The sequence below is a fragment of the Gadus macrocephalus genome, chromosome 10, assembly GCF_031168955.1.
Source record: "Gadus macrocephalus chromosome 10, ASM3116895v1".
Classification (NCBI taxonomy): domain Eukaryota; kingdom Metazoa; phylum Chordata; class Actinopteri; order Gadiformes; family Gadidae; genus Gadus; species Gadus macrocephalus.
In genome coordinates, this window is record NC_082391.1 from 8,881,499 (window position 1) to 8,896,755 (window position 15,257).

The following is a 15,257-nucleotide window of genomic DNA, read 5'->3' on the forward strand; positions in this document are numbered from 1 at the left end:
TTCAAGTCCAGACCTAACCTTCGACACTGTGGATCAGCTGTTTGCTTCCATTAACATCACCCAGGAAATGTTTGAAGATGCCTACCGATTGACAACCAATAAAAACGCGGTTGTACACAAACGCAACCCATCAGATGTTTACGTTAATCAATACAACAAAGACCTTTTGCGTTGCTGGGATGCCAACATGGACATACAATATGTCTGCGATGCTTTTGCTTGTGTAGTATACATAATATCCTACATCTCAAAAGCAGAACAAGACATGGGCTTATTGTTACAACATACTCAAAATGAAATGAAAAAACATGGAAATTTAGATGCAAAACAAACACTCAATAAGTTGGGAAGTGTCTTTCTCCACAATCGCGAGGTCTCAGCTCAAGAAAGTGTTTATCGAGTCACAAACATGCATCTCAACGAATGCTCAAGACTGGTCACATTTATCCCTACTGGTGAAAATACCGTCAGAATGAGTTATCCTCTCAGTGTCATTCAAAGCAAAGCAGAACAGGGTGACACATCAACAGACTCGATATGGATGACGAGCATAACGGACCGCTACAAAAACCGCCCCCAGGGCGCAATTTTCCGTGATATTTGTATAGCCACATTTGCTTCAAAATACAGAGTTCTGTACGGGAAAGAGCAGCACAGCCAGGGCTCTGTTAAACTGGAAAATAACACTGGCTTTGTTAAGATGAGAACTAGGGGACCTGATGCTGTTGCTAGATACGCTCGTTTCTCACAAACCAAATATCCAGAAAAACACTACCACAGTTTGCTACAATTGTTTTTGCCTCATTATTCAACAGATGAGTTAAAACCTCCACCGTACAACAGTTATGAGCAGTTTTACAGGACCGGTTCCATCACTAACAGCAGCAATACAACGCAAAGTGTTAAGGAAGTTGTAGATTTCAACAGATCCCTGTTTGAAGTAGATGCAGATGAGCTCGACAGATGCCAAGAGGTTGCAGGGCACCGCGGGGCTCACGACGAGGCATGGGCAGACCTTTGCCCTGAATCTGAGTTGGAGCGATTAGAATGTCAGGAGGAGATGTCTAACAACAACGACACAAATCCAAATGAAAGAGAAGCCATACCGGACTTGCAGTCGGACGCAAAGGCAACGCTGTCTAAAGAATTTCCCACACACTCGATACAAAGAGCTGAAGGTCTGTCCATTATGCGCACGTTAAACGAACAACAGACTCAAATTTTTTACAAAATCCGCGCATGGTGCCTTGACAAAATCAATGGCAAAAACCCAGACCCGTTTCGCGTATTCATTTCAGGGGGAGCAGGCACGGGAAAGTCCCACCTGATTAAAGCTGTGTACTACGAGTCATGCAGACTCTTTGCAAGAATGTCCATTAATCCAGACGACACTCATGTTTTGCTAGCTGCTCCTACAGGAGTAGCAGCATATAACATCAACGGAAGCACCATACACAGCACCTTTGCTATTACTACCACTGCCAAACTGCCATATCAACCTCTAGGAGATGAAAGAATCAATTCGTTAAGAGCCACCATGAAAGACTTACAAATACTCATTTTGGACGAGGTGAGTATGGTTGATCATAAAATCCTGACGTATGTCCATGGCAGACTACGACAAATAAAGCAACAAGGAGATTATGCATTGTTTGGGAATGTATCAATCATGGCAGTTGGTGACTTCTTCCAGCTCGGCCCTGTAAAGGGAACACCTCTTTACCACGAGCAATTGGTGACCGATCTGTGGAACAATCATTTCACTCACATTGAGTTGACCAAGATAATGCGACAAAAAAACAAAGAGTTTGCTGAAACCTTGAATCGTCTTAGAAAACACCGAAAAGGAGACAATCTTTACCAGCGAGATGAAGTCTTGCTAAGACAACGCGAGACCGGCGAGGGGGAACTGACACAGGACCTTCACATTTTCGCCACAAACGATGAAGTGGCAACCCATAACATCGCCATGTTACACAAGACGTGTATGGATTTGGTGCAAATTAAAGCTCAAGATACTCAGAGAAACCCTACCACAGGACAAGTAACAAGAAAAAATAATCCAAAATTTGATAGTCAGACATGTTTAAGCAGAACGTTAATCGTTGGTCCATCAGCTCGCGTAATGCTCATCAAAAATATAGATCTGTCAGATGGATTGGTCAATGGTGTATTCGGTACCGTTTGCAAAATCACCTTTGAAGGGAACGTTCAGTTTCCCAAAACCATTTTGGTTAAGTTTGACAATGACACAATCGGCAGGAAACTGAGGAGTAGGTCTATATGCTTTGAGCCTCAATTTCAACAAGCAACACCCATAGATGCTGTGGAAGACAAAGTAATGACTGGTGGATCTAGACGCCAATTCCCGTTACGCCTAGCATGGGCCTGTACCATACACAAAGTTCAAGGTTTAACTTTAGAAAGAGCTGTAGTGTCCCTTAAAAGGATATTTGCAGCTGGCCAAGCATATGTAGCATTAAGCCGAGTAACGTGTGAGGAAAACCTTATCATTCAAGACTACGCAGCCAAAGCCTTCTATTCGAAACGAGACATCGACATTTCCCTGCAAAAAATGGAACCATTCATTGCAACTCCACCAGCAGAAATAACTTCAACCCTCAAAATATGCCTCCACAACATTCAAGGTCTATGTCAACACATGGAAGACCTTAAACATGACCAGAGAATCTTGAGTGCTGACATCATTTGCGTGACAGAAACATGGCTGGAACAAAGCACATCAGTCAGTTCCATTGAAATGCCAGGTTGGACTTTTAATCACAAACTCCGGTCCCAATCCTACCATAACATGACCCAATTCCAAGACTTGGTCAACAAACGGCACGGTGGTGTGGGCTACTATCACAAAGACCACATCACTTGTAACATTATACACATGCCGTGCAGTGACTTGGAAGCCATCATGTTTAATGTTCAGCCTTTGAATTACAATTTCATTGTGCTGTACAAACCGCCATCATATCAACTCGCCTTATTCAAACAAAATCTCGCTTTGGTAATGCAACAATTTAACCAACTTTCAGGAGGAAAGGTAATTATGGGTGACTTCAACGACAATGCCCTTGTTTCTAAATCTGCAGAAAATTTCATGCAACAACAAGGTTACACCCAAATTGTCTCTTCGCCAACAACAGAAAACGACACAACAATTGATCACGTTTACATTCGTGACATTAGTCCCACTGATATCAAAGTGCAAATTCTGTCCACCTACTACTCCGATCATGAGTGCCTCTGTTTAGATTTCCTTCTGTAACTGGTTAGCTCGTTTAGCTCGCAGGTTTTAGCACTACCCAATATTTTAAATGTTTTGTCTGTCTTTTCTATTTATTCAAATAAATAATAAATATTACATATTATATATTTTTAATTTTTTTACATTTTCTATTTTTTCTTATAAATCATGAATTTTCTCCCCATTATTTTTTTTATGGATTTGCCCCTCTAATGAAAGCCATAGATATGTTTATTTTTTTTAGCACTACCCAATGATATAAATGTTTTGTCTTTGTCTTTTCTATTTTTTCTAATCAATAATAAATATTATCAATTTTTACCTTTTTTTTTTCAATTTTTTCTAATAAATAATACATATTATCCATTTTTAATTATTATTATTCCCCCCTAGAAGTGGGCCCACAGCCCAAACCGTAAATGGTGCCGACACGCCAATTGCATGACTAGATCCAGGTCCCTGAGTTCTAGGCAGACGACAAAATCCAGACACGCCGGCCACTAGGTGGCGCTATACCAAGGAAAGACGCGTTTGGGGCTATAACTCCCACACCGAACCTCCCACATTCAAAAACTTGTACCCACATATTCACTGGAGTCTGCTGCATCTTTTGGCATAGGCCCCGCCCATTTGCGTCTATAATTTTTTTCCGCAAAATGGCGAAAACCGCTAAACTGCCTTTTCCCAACTCCTCCCACATTTCTTGACCAATTGACACAAAACTTTGCACACAACACCTTAAGACGCACACGAAAATAAATACTTTAACACTTTTTTGATCCGACCTTCGACGACGAAACGGTAGCGTTTTGAATATATGTTTATTAGCTACGTTTTACATCGAAACGCCAAAAAATTAAGAAATACCAAAATTACACATCGGATCAAGTCCAAATTTTTGACACATGTCGATGCTACCCCTACTGGCGTTCAGTAAAATAATCGGAATATTTCGCCATAAGGGGGCGCAATAAACGAGGAAATTGTATATCTTCTAATTGGCCAAAGGAATGTTCTTCAAACTATAAGGGAACCATCAAGGGGCAAACCCGAGTCTATATAAAAAATATGGCCAAGAATTATTAATGTGGGCGGGAGTTATTTGGCAAAGGAAAATTTCGCCACAAGGGGGCGCAAATAAACGACGAAATAATACATCTCCTAACTGGCCAATGGAATGTTCTGAAAACGCATTTTGGGCTATAACTCCCACACCGAAGCTCCCACAGTGAAAACCTTTATATCCACAGATTCACTGGAGTCAGCTGCATCTCTTGGCATAGGCCAAGCCCATTTGTTTTGAACACATGCTTTGTTTTGAACACATGCTTCGCGTTGTGCCGGCGAAATGCACACTTCTTGGACCCCTGCATAACTGCTTGCAGTTCTAGTTAGGGGTCCAAGCCAACAGGTTGGATCCCTATTGTTTTTGTAAGGATTTTTCTTATACTTCCTTCCGTAGAAGTGGTACCACAGCCCAAACCGTTAATGGTGCACACAAGCCAATTACATGACTAGATCCAGGTCCGTGAGGTGACGGCAGACGACAAAATCCAGACATGCCGGCCACTAGGTGGCGCTATAACAAGAAAATCACGTTTGGGGCTATAACTCCCACACCGAACCTCCCACAGTCCAAAACGTCATACCTACAGATGCACTGGAGTCTGCCGCATCTTTTGGCCTAGGCCACGCCCATTTGCGTCTATGAATATTTTTCGCTAAATCGCGAAAACCGCAAAACAGTTTTTTCGCTACTCCTCCCACATTTCTTGACCAATTGACACACAACTTTGCACACGACATCTTCAGACGCACACGCAAAGGAATCGTCGGACAGTTTTTTGATCCGACCTTCGACGACGAAACGGTAGAGTTTTGAATATTTGTTTAATAGCTAAATTAGACGTGAAAAATCAAAAATCCAAAGAAATCCAGAATTATATATCGGATCGAGTCCAAATTTTACAGACATGTCGGTGCTAACCTTAATGACGTTCGAAAAAAATATCGGAAAATTTCGCCATTAGGGGGCGCAATAAACGAGGAAATTGTATATCTTCTACAAAATTTCGCTGTGAAAACGCAACACTGACTTCTCGCTACTCCTACCACAGTCAAATCCTTTGTATCCACAGGTTCAGGGTAGCGTTCAGGGTAGCGTTTTGAACACATGCTTCGCGTTGTGCCGGCGAAACGCACATTTCTTGTCGCGTTGTGCCGGCGAAATGCATATTTCTTGTCGCGTTGTGCCGGCGAAATGCACATTTCTTGTTGCGTTGTGCCGGCGAAATGCACACTTCTTGGACCCCTGCATAACTGCTTGCAGTTCTAGTTCTTATTATTATTCCCCCCTAGAAGTGGGCCCACAGCCCAAACCGTAAATGGTGCCGACACGCCAATTGCATGACTAGATCCAGGTCCCTGAGTTCTAGGCAGACGACAAAATCCAGACACGCCGGCCACTAGGTGGCGCTATACCAAGGAAAGACGCGTTTGGGGCTATAACTCCCACACCGAACCTCCCACATTCAAAAACTTGTACCCACATATCCACTGGAGTCTGCTGCATCTTTTGGCATAGGCCACGCCCATTTGCGTCTATGAATATTTTTCGCAAAATCGCGAAAACCGCAAAACTGTTTTTTCGCTACTCCTCCCACATTTCTTGACCAATCAACACCAAACTTTGCACACAACATCTTCAGACGCACACGCAAAGAAATCCTCGGAGACTTTTTTGATCCGACCTTCGACGACGAAACGGTAGCGTTTTGAATATTGGTTTATTAGCTAAATTAGACGTGAAAAATCCAAAATCCAGAAAAAATCCAAAACTACACATCGGATCGAGTCCAAATGTTACACAGATGTTGGTGCTAACCATAAAGACGTTCGATAAAAAATTTGGAAAATTTCGCCATTAGGGGGCGCAATAAACGAGGAAATTGTATATCTTCTAATTGGCCTAAGGAATGTTGTTCAAACTCGAGGGAAACCATCAAGGGGCAATCTCGAGTCTATATAGAAAATATGGCCAAGAATTATTAATGTGGGCGGGAGTTATTTGGCAAAGGAAAATTGTCTTCGGAAATTTCGCCACAAGGCGGCGCCAAAAAACTAAGACATTGTATGTCTCTTAATTTGCCAATGGAATGTTCTGAAAACGCGTTTTGGGCTATAACTCCCACACCGAACCTCCCAGAGTCCAAAAACTTGTACACACAGATGCACTGGAGTCTGCTGCATCTTTTGGCCTAGGCCACGCCCATTTGCGTCTATGAATATTTTTCGCTAAATCGCGAAAACCGCAAAACAGTTTTTTCCCTACTCCTCCCACATTTCTCGCCCAATCAACACCAAACTTTGCACACGACATCTTCAGACACACACGAAAAGGAATCGTATACAGTTTTTTGATCCGACCTTCGACGACGAAACGGTAGCGTTTTGAATATTGGTTTATGAGCTAAATTAGACGTGGAAAATCAAAAATCCAAAGAAATCCAAAATTAGACATCGGAACGAGTCCAAATTGTACACACATGTTGTAGATAACCTTATTGTCGTACGATAAAAAAATCGGAAAATTTCGCCATTAGGGGGCGCAATAAACGAGGAAATTGTATTTCTTCTACAAAATCTCGCCGCGAAAACGCTACACTGACTTCTCGCTACTCCTACCACAGTCAAATCCTTTGTATCCACAGGTTCAGGGTAGCGTTTTCAACACATGCTTCGCGTTGTGCCGGCGAAATGCACATTTCTTGTCGCGTTGTGCCGGCGAAATGCACACTTCTTGGACCCCTGCATAACTGCTTGCAGTTCTAGTTCTTATTATTATTCCCCCCTAGAAGTGGGCCCACAGCCCAAACCGTAAATGGTGCCGACACGCCAATTGCATGACTAGATCCAGGTCCCTGAGTTCTAGGCAGACGTCAAAATCCAGACACGCCGGCCACTAGGTGGCGCTATACCAAGGAAAGACGCGTTTGGGGCTATAACTCCCACACCGAACCTCCCACATTCAAAAACTTGTACCCACATATCCACTGGAGTCTGCTGCATCTTTTGGCATAGGCCACGCCCATTTGCGTCTATGAATATTTTTCGCAAAATCGCGAAAACCGCAAAACTGTTTTTTCGCTACTCCTCCCACATTTCTTGACCAATCAACACCAAACTTTGCACACAACATCTTCAGACGCACACGCAAAGAAATCCTCGGACACTTTTTTGATCCGACCTTCGACGACGAAACGGTAGCGTTTTGAATATTGGTTTATTAGCTAAATTAGACGTGAAAAATCCAAAATCCAGAAAAAATCCAAAACTACACATCGGATCGAGTCCAAATGTTACACAGATGTTGGTGCTAACCATAAAGACGTTCGATAAAAAATTTGGAAAATTTCGCCATTAGGGGGCGCAATAAACGAGGAAATTGTATATCTTCTAATTGGCCTAAGGAATGTTGTTCAAACTCGAGGGAAACCATCAAGGGGCAATCTCGAGTCTATATAGAAAATATGGCCAAGAATTATTAATGTGGGCGGGAGTTATTTGGCAAAGGAAAATTGTCTTCGGAAATTTCGCCACAAGGCGGCGCCAAAAAACTAAGACATTGTATGTCTCTTAATTTGCCAATGGAATGTTCTGAAAACGCGTTTTGGGCTATAACTCCCACACCGAACCTCCCACAGTCAAAGCCTTTATATCCACAGATTCACTGGAGTCAGCTGCATCTTTTGGCATACGCCGTTTCTAAATTTTTGAACACATGCTTCGCGTTGTGCCGGCGAAATGCACACTTCTTGGACCCCTGCATAACTGCTTGCAGTTCTAGTTAGGGGTCCAAGCCAACAGGTTGGATCCCTATTGTTTTTGTAAGGATTCTTCTTATACTTCCCGCGGTGAAAGTGGGACTACAGCCCAAACCGTAAATGGTGCACACTCGCCAATTACATGACTAGATCCAGAATCGGCACCGCTACTCAGATAACAAAATCCAGACATGCCGGTCCCTAGGTGGCGCTATACCAAGGAATACGCGTTTGGGGCTATAACTCCCACACCGAACCTCCCACAGTCCAAAGACTTGTACACACAGATGCACTGGAGTCTGCTGCATCTTTTGGCCTAGGCCACGCCCATTTGCGTCTATGAATATTTTTCGCCAAATCGCGAAAACCGCAAAACTGTTTTTTCGCTACTCCTCACACATTTCTTGACCGATCGACACAAAACTTTGCACACGGTATCTTCAGACGCACACGCAAAGAAATCATAGACAGTTTTTTGATCCGACCTTCGAAGACAAAACGGTAGAGTTTTGAATATTTGTTTATTAGCTAAATTAGACGTGGAAAATTAAAAATTAAAAAAAATCCCAAATTAGACCGGATCGAGTCCAAATTCTACACACATGTTGGTGCTAACCTTAATGACGTTCGATAAAAAATCCGGAAAATTTCGCCATTAGGGGGCGCAATAAACAAGGAAATTGTATATCTTCTACAAAATTTTGCCGCGAAAACGCTACACTGACTTCTCGCTACTCCTACCACAGTCAAATCCTTTGTATCCACAGGTTCAGGGTAGCGTTTTGAACACATGCTTCGCGTTGTGCCGGCGAAATGCACATTTCTTGTCGCGTTGTGCCGGCGAAATGCACACTTCTTGGACCCCTGCATAACTGCTTGCAGTTCTAGTTATTCTTATACTTCCTTCCGTAGAAGTGGTACCACAGCCCAAACCGTAAATGGTGCCGACATGCCAATCGCATGACTAGATCCAGGTCCGTGAACACTACGCAGACGACAAAATCCAGACATGCCGGCCACTAGGTGGCGCTATACCAAGGAATACGCGTTTGGGGCTATAACTCCCACACCGAACCTCCCAGAGTCCAAAAACTTGTACACACAGATGCACTGGAGTCTGCTGCATCTTTTGGCCTAGGCCACGCCCATTTGCGTCTATGAATATTTTTCGCTAAATCGCGAAAACCGCAAAACTGTATTTTCGCTACTCCTCCCACATTTCTTGACCAATCAACACCAAACTTTGCACACGACATCGTCAGACGCACACGCAAAGAAATCTTAGACACTTTTTTGATCCGACCTTCGACGACAAAACGGTAGCGTTTTGAATATTGGTTTATTAGCTAAATTAGACGTGGAAAATAAAAAATCCCAAAAAATCCAAAAGTAGACATCGGATCGAGTCCAAATTGTACACACATGTCGGTGCTAACCTTAATGTCGTTCTATAAAAATTTCGGAAAATTTCGCCATTAGGGGGCGCAATAAACGAGGAAATTGTATATCTTCTACAAAATTTCGCCGCGAAAACGCTACACTGACTTCTCGCTACTCCTACCACAGTCAAATCCTTTGTATCCACAGGTTCAGGGTAGCGTTTTGAACACATGCTTCGCGTTGTTCCGGCGAAATGCACATTTCTTGTCGCGTTGTGCCGGCGAAATGCACACTTCTTGGACCCCTGCATAACTGCTTGCAGTTCTAGTTAGGGGTCCAAGCCAACAGGTTGGATCCCTATTGTTTTTGTAAGGATTATTATTAGGGGTCCAAGCCAACAGGTTGGATCCCTATTGTTTTTGTAAGGATTATTATTCTACCTCCCCCTGAAAGTGGAACCACAGCCCAAACCGTAAATGGTGCACACGCGCCAATTACATGACTAGATCCAGAATCGGCACCGCTACTCAGAAAACAAAATCCAGACACGCCGGTCCCTAGGTGGCGCTATACCAAGGAATACGCGTTTGGGGCTATAACTCCCACACCGAACCTCCCAGAGTCCAAAAACTTGTACACACAGATGCACTGGAGTCTGCTGCAGCTTTTGGCCTAGGCCACGCCCATTTGCGTCTATGAATATTTTTCGCTAAATCGCGAAAACCGCAAAACTGTATTTTCGCTACTCCTCCCACATTTCTTGACCAATCAACACCAAACTTTGCCCACGGCATCGTCAGACGCACACGCAAAGAAATTATAGACAGTTTTTTGATCCGACCTTCGACGACAAAACGGTAGAGTTTTGAATATTTGTTTATTAGCTAAATTAGATGTGGAAAATTAAAAATCCAAAAAAAATCCAAAATTAGACATTGGATCGAGTCCAAATTCTACACACATGTCGGTGCTAACCTTAATGATGTTCGATAAAAATGACGGAAAATTTCGCCATTAGGGGGCGCAATAAACAAGGACATTGTATATCTTCTACAAAATTTCGCCGCGAAAACGCTACACTGACTTCTCGCTACTCCTACCACAGTCAAATCCTTTGTATCCACAGGTTCAGGGTAGCGTTTTGAACACATGCTTCGCATTGTGCCGGCGAAATGCACATTTCTTGTCGCGTTGTGCCGGCGAAATGCACACTTCTTGGACCCCTGCATAACTGCTTGCAGTTCTAGTTATTCTTACCTCCTTAAAAGTGACTCCACAGCCCAAACCGTAAATGGTGCCGACACGCCAGTTGCATGACTAGATCCAGATCTCTTCGGACTACGCAGACGACAAAATCCAGACACGCCGGTCACTAGGTGGCGCTATACCAAGGAATACGCGTTTGGGGCTATAACTCCCACACCGAACCTCATACAGTCAAAAACTTGTACCCACATATGCACTGGAGTCTGCTGCATCTTTTGGCCTAGGCCACGCCCATTTGCGTCTATGAATATTTTTCGCTAAATCGCGAAAACCGCAAAACTGTCTTTTCCCTACTCCTCCCACATTTCTTGACCAATCGACACCAAACTTTGCACACGGCATCTTCAGACGCACACGCAAAGAAATAATAGACAGTTTTTTGATCCGACCTTCGACGACGAAACGGTAGCGTTTTGAATATTTGTCGCTTAGCTACGTTTTAAGTCGAAAATCTAAAATCCAGAAAAAAATGATATTAGACGTCGGATCGAGTCCAAATCTTAGACACATGTTAGCGCTACCCTTAATGGCGTTCGATAAAAAATTCGGAATATTTCGCCATTAGGGGGGGGCAATAAACGAGGAAATTGTATATCTTCTAATTGGCCAAAGGAATGTTCTTCAAACTATAAGGGAACCATCAAGGGGCAAACCCGAGTCTATATAACAAATATGGCCAAGAATTATTAATGTGGGCGGGAGTTATTTGGAAAAGGAAAATTGTCTTCGGAAATTTCGCCACAAGGCGGCGCCAAAAAACTAAGACATTGTATGTCTCTTAATTTGCCAATGGAATGTTCTGAAAACGCGTTTTGGGCTATAACTCCCACACCGAACCTCCCACAGTCAAAACCTTTATATCCACAGATTCACTGGAGTCAGCTGCAACTTTTGGCACACGCCGTGCCCATTTGTTTTGAACACATGCATCGCGTTGTGCCGGCGAAATGCACACTTCTTGTTATACTTACCTCCTTGAAAGTGGTACCACAGCCCATACCGTAAATGGTGCACACACGCCAATTGCATGACTAGATCCAGTTCCGTGTAGACTACGCAGACGACAAAATCCAGACATGCCGGCCACTAGGTGGCGCTATAACTAGAAAATCGCGTTTGGGGCTATAACTCCCACACGAACCTCCCAGAGTCCAAAAACTTGTACACACAGATGCACTGGAGTCTGCTGCATCTTTTGGCCTAGGCCACGCCCATTTGCGTCCATGAATATATTTCGCTTAATCGCGAAAACCGCTAAACTGATTTTTCCCTACTCCTCCCACATTTATTGACCAATCAACACCAAACTTTGCAGGCGACATCGTCAGACGCACACAAAAAATAAAATTCGAACACTTTTTTGATCCGACCTTCGACGACGAAACGGTAGCGTTTTGAATATTGGCATATTAGCTAAATTAGACGTTTCCCTACTCCTCCCACATTTATTGACCAATCAACACCAAACTTTGCAGGCGACATCGTCAGACGCACACAAAAAATAAAATTCGAACACTTTTTTGATCCGACCTTCGACGACGAAACGGTAGCGTTTTGAATATTGGCATATTAGCTAAATTAGACGTGGAAAATCAAAAATCCCAAAAAATCCAAAAGTAGACATCGGATCGAGTCCAAATTGTACACACATGTCGGTGCTAACCTTAATGTCGTTCGATAAAAATTTCGGAAAAGTTCGCCATTAGGGGGCGAAATAAACGAGGAAATTGTATATCTTCTACGAAATTTCGCCGCGAAAACGCTACACTGACTTCTCGCTACTCCTACCACAGTCAAATCCTTTGTATCCACAGGTTCAGGGTAGCGTTTTGAACGCATGCTTCGCGTTGTGCCGGCGAAATGCACATTTCTTGTCGCGTTGTGCCGGCGAAATGCACACTTCTTGGACCCCTGCATAACTGCTTGCAGTTCTAGTTATTATTCTTCCCGCCATAGAAGTGGTACCACAGCCCAAACCTTAAATGGTGCGAACACGCCAATAGCATCACTAGATCCAGGTCGGGCACCGCTACTCAGATAACTAAATTCATACACGCCGGTCACTAGGTGGCGCTATACCAAGGGAAAACGCGTTTGGGGCTATAACTCCCACACCGAACCTCCCACAGTCAAAAACTTGTACCCACATATTCACTGGAGTCTGCTGCATCTTTTGGCATAGGCCACGCCCATTTGCGTCTATGATTTTTTTTCGCTAGATCGCGAAAACCGCAAAACCGCCTTTTCCCTACTCCTCCCACATTTCTTGACCAAGTGACACAAAACTTTGCACAAGACATCTTCAGACGCACACGAAAATAAGTATTTGAACACTTTTTGGATCCGACCATCGATGACGAAACGGTAGCGTTTTCAATATTTGTCGCTTAGCTACGTTTTAAGTCGAAAATCTAAAATCCAGAAAAAAAAGATATTAGACATCGGATCGAGTCCAAATCTTAGACACATGTTAGCGCTACCCTTAATGGCGTTCGAAAAAAAAAACGGAAAATTATGCCCTAAGGGGGCGCAATAAACGAGGAAATTGTATATCTTCTAATTGGCCAAAGGAATGTTCTTCAAACTATAAGGGAACCATCAAGGGGCAAACCGGAGTCTATATAAAAAATATGGCCAAGAATTATTAATGTGGGCGGGAGTTATTTGGCAAAGGAAAATTGTCTTTGGAAAATTTCGCCACAAGGCGGCGCCAAAAAACTAAGACATTGTATGTCTCCTAATTTGCCAATGGAATGTTCTGAAAACGCGTTTTGGGCTATAACTCCCACACCGAACCACCGAACCTCCCACAGTCAAAACCTTTATATCCACAGATTCACTGGAGTCACTTGCATCTTTTGGCATAGGCCAGGCTCATTTGCATCAGCATTTTCTTTATGTAATGTAATGTAATATGTGTGTAATGCTGGAGGTTGTATGTATAGCCAGATGAAATAGTCTGATGACTAGTTGAATAGTGTTTTTTATCCCTGAAAACTCATCAGTAGTAGTAAGCTTTGTTTGCGTACCCTTTTGTGGTTTTGGGACAGTAGAGTGTCAAGTACAATTTTTCTTTCTTCTTTAAGGACGATGAAGGACACAATTCAGGCAGCAGCATGGTGCTAGTTACAGTCCTTCAAGGACAGTGTTTCTCTCCCAGAGGTCATTGGGATGGAATGTTGGGAGCAGATGGCAGCATCAACACAGCGCAAATCCCCAACACAGCGCAAATCCCATGACGGCGGGGTTGAGGAAGAAACGTGGAAACCATTCCAATTCTCATTCAGATTACATACTGACTATGAACTGTTCTGTGTGGAGATGATGGACAGGAGAAACCTGAAGGTGTTTGCCTCTTTTGAGTCAAACACCTCTCCCCCTCCCTGTCCCCCCTCCCCGTGACGCCTGCGCCACACGACTCCAATGTAGTCTGATGATGCAGCATAATGGCGGCGCTTGGCAGCTATGGCGGCGGCGACTGCGATGTCGGGCGACAGAGCGTGAAGCGAGAGTGGCGTCCACCTCACTGAGGAAGGCGTCAGTGTGTTCCCCCCCCCCGTTGAGACTTTGTTTGTTCTACTCTTTATTGATTTATCTTTTATGCTAATAATTTACAATCTATTTTTTGTAGTTGTTATTTTTTAATTGTTTTGTTGAATAAAAAGACTGTTGTTAGTGCTCCTGTGATTGGTGTAACTTAATGTGCTTCACACATGTAGCTTTTCATTATGTCTATTGAGGTAAATTAGACATAAAGGTATGACCTCTGTTAAGGTCATACCTTTGGGTCCCAGTCTTCATAGTTCCCCAAATCTTATTTTGGCTCTTACTGGGCCTGTAACTCTCACAGACAGACGGGTACAGGAGTTCGCACACGTTGCATTGTTTACAGGCAAGGGTGGATTACCGCACGGGCACACGCCCAGGGGCCCAAGGGCGGTGGGGGGCCCCAAGCCAGAGCCTCTGTGTGAAGTCGCTGTTAGTAACTTTTAATGTTGCATTGTCGAAGCAATCAGTAGAGAAATACAAAAATTCAAGCGAAGAGCCATAGGCCTATTAATACTGAGTAAAATAAAAAGATCACTAGGGGGCACTATTTCAGTTAGTGAATTTGAGGCTGGTCACGAACAAGGCACTGTGATTTAAACATGGAGCAACGGCGAACGGTTGTAACGTGAACTCTTAAGTGGAACCTAAATAGGGTTTTGCTTTATATAATGTGTTTATGTTGTCAAGGTAAGTCCTTATGAAATGGATCATTAGGGGTCCAAGCCAACAGGTTGGATCCCTATTGTTTTTGAGTAATGAATGTGAATACTTTTGACACCTCTGGATGTCAATTTGTGTAAATGAAGTGTAATAAATAAACAATATGAAATGTTTTTCATTTTTTATTCACGCTTAACACATCACTCTATTTACACTCCATTTACATTGTCCTATGTTTCCGTTTTGTGTAAATAAATAAATATAAACAATATGAAATGTTTTTACTTTTTTATTCACGCTTAACACATCACTCTTAACAC